We start from the raw sequence: 3,043 nt of genomic DNA on the forward strand, positions 1-3,043 counted from the left end.
GTGTCGGTTGAGTTAGCATGGATCGGGACTAGGATTTGTCACTCCATATGATGGAGACGTATCTCAGGGTGCACTCGGTAATACAACATCACAACAAGACATGCAAGCAATGTGACTAAAGAGTTAGCGATGGGATTTTGTATTACAGAACGAGTAAAGAGACTTGCCCATAATGAGATTCAAATAGGTATAGAGATACCGACGATCGAATCTCCAACAAGTAACATACCGAAGGACAAAGGGAATGTTGTACGGGATTAACTAAATCCCTGACATAGAGGTTCAGCCGATAATATCGTCATAGAATATGTAGGAGCTCATAAGGACATCAGGTCCCATTATTGCTTATTGACCGGAGAGTGTCTCGGGTCATGTATGCATAGTTTTCGAATCCACACGGTCTGCACACTTATGGTTCAGTGACATTTTGGTATTATTGAATTATGTATGTTGGTGAGCGAAAGTTGTTTGGAGTCTCGGATGAGATCCCGGACGTCACGAGGAGCACCAAAATGGTTCGGAGGTAATGATTAATATATAGGAAAGTTGCATTGGGCTTCCTGATAGATTCCGGGCATTACCGGTAATGTACCGGGAGTGAGGAATCGATTCTGGGGTTTTACCGGCAGGGGTCACCCACCCGGGAGAGGACCTACTCGGCCTAAAGGTTGCGCACCAGCTAGCAGGATGGTGCAGCAAGCCCAATAAGCCTATTTCGTCCAAGGTGCACAAAGAAAGAAAAATGAAAAAAGGAAGGAGGAAATCAAGTAGGAAGGGAGTCCTCCACCAAACCGAATTGGAGTAGGACTCTCCTCCCTTGTCTCGGGAGAAGCACTCCTCCTTGGAGGAGGAGGATAGGCAACCCTCTCTCCTATTCCTCCTATATATAGTGGAGGGTTTGAGGCCAAATTTCACCAGAAAATAGCCACGTGCTGCCCTCTCCTCGATAGATAGTCTCCCACATCTAGATTAGTCCGACATAGCTTGGGGAAGCCCTGTCGGATTAGTTCACCACCACCACCATACCGTCGTACTGCCAGAGTACTCATGTACCTCTTTTCCCCTCTTGCTGGAACAAGAAAGCGGAGCTCCTCATCGAGTTGTACGTGTGCTGAACGCGGAGGTGCCGTCCATTCAGCGCTTGATCGGGACGGAGTTCGTGGGACGGATTTCTATTTGGATCACAAAGACGTTCGACTACATCAACCTCTTTTCCTAACGCTTCCCGCTTAGCGATCTACAAGGGTATGTGGATCCCGTCTCTCCTCTCGTAGATGGTCATCACCATTGATTGAACATATGTTTGCATAGGAAATTTTTTGTTTCCCATGGAACGTTCCCCAAAAGTGGCATGATGAGCTAGGTCTACGTGTAGATGACATTGATGTCTAATACACAACTTTATTATTCTAGACTCGTGTTGGTCCTCCAAGCGTAGAGTTTCGTAGGATAGTAGCAATTCTCCCTCAAGTGAATGAGCTAAGGTTTATCAATCTGGGGGAGGTGTAGGATGAAGATGGTCTCTCTCAAGCAACCATGCAATCAAATGCATGATATCTCTTGTGTCCCAACACACACAATACAACGGTAAATTGTATAGGTGCACTAGTTCGACGAAGAGATGGTGATACAAGTGCAATATGGATGGTAGTTATAGGTTTTTGTAATCTGAAAATATAAAAACAGAAAGGTAACAAGTGGCAAACAGTGCAGCAAAACATTGTATTAATGATTGGAAATAAGGCCTAGAGTACATACTTTTACTAGTGCAATCTCTCAACAATGCTAACATAGTTGTATCCCTCAACGTGCAACAAAGAATTACTCCAAAGTTCCTATCTAGTGGATAACAATAAGATGAAATTGGTGTAGGTAGTAGAACCACCTCAAAGTTATTCCTTCCGATCAATCTATTCAACAGTTTGTACTAAGATAACATGAACCTATCCTTTCCGTTCTATCTATCTAAGAATTCGTACTAATATAACATCAAGCTATCGTTTTCGTTCGGTCTATCTAAGAATTCATACTAGAATAACAATAATGATACATATCAATCGACCCTAATGGCACCTAGATACTCCAATGCCACCTCAAGTATCCGTTGGTAAATTATGCGACATGCATAAAACAATTTCAGAGCTATCATATTCAATCCAACACAAAGAACATGCAAGGAGAACCACAAGATTTCTATCAGAGAACTTGGTATGATAACGTGCAATCAACCCCTATGGATAGATCCCCAAGGTCACCGGGACCCGCAAGTTGATGCCTCAACATATATCAAGAGAATCAATAGAATACCCCAATGTCACTACGGGTATCCCACGCAAGACTTATATCAAGTGCCCTCATACCAATATGGTCAATCCAACATGACGAGATCTTAAAGGAAAAGACTCAATTCATCACAACTAGATGGTAAGGGAAATACATCATATAATCCAACTATATTAACTAAGCCCTTGTTCTTGAGATCGTTCTATCCAAAGAACACGAGAGAGATAGAGATTGAACACATAGCTACTAGTATATACCCTTAGCCTCGAGGGTGATCTACTCCCTCCTCGTCATGGCCTCCGCCGGGATGATGAAGATGGCCACCAGTGATGGTTTTCCCTCTTCGGCAGGCTACTTGAAGTGCTCGAGATTGGTTTTTTGGCGATATAGTGAGTTGCGGCAGCGGAGCGGAACTTCCCTTTTTTACTTCTGGCGTTTCTGGGATTTATAGGATTCTACAGCGTTGGAATCACGCGCAACGGAGCCACGTGGCCCCCACAAGCCATCGGGGCGCGGCTAAGTCCCATACCGCGCCTTGTTGGCTTGTGCCTCTGTTACATTCCTCCTCTGGTGGTTCTTCGCTCCAACGTTGCTCGTATGTTACATAAAAAATCATAAAAAAGTTTCAGGCGATTCCGAGAACTTTCAATTTCTGCACACAAAAAAACACCATGGTAAATCATATAAAGTTCGTCAATACCATATAAAGTTATTATAAACATAGGAAAATATGGCATGAATACTTTATAACTTATCGTTA

Source organism: Hordeum vulgare, chromosome 5H, assembly GCF_904849725.1.
Source record: "Hordeum vulgare subsp. vulgare chromosome 5H, MorexV3_pseudomolecules_assembly, whole genome shotgun sequence".
In the NCBI taxonomy this organism is placed as follows: Eukaryota; Viridiplantae; Streptophyta; class Magnoliopsida; order Poales; family Poaceae; genus Hordeum; species Hordeum vulgare.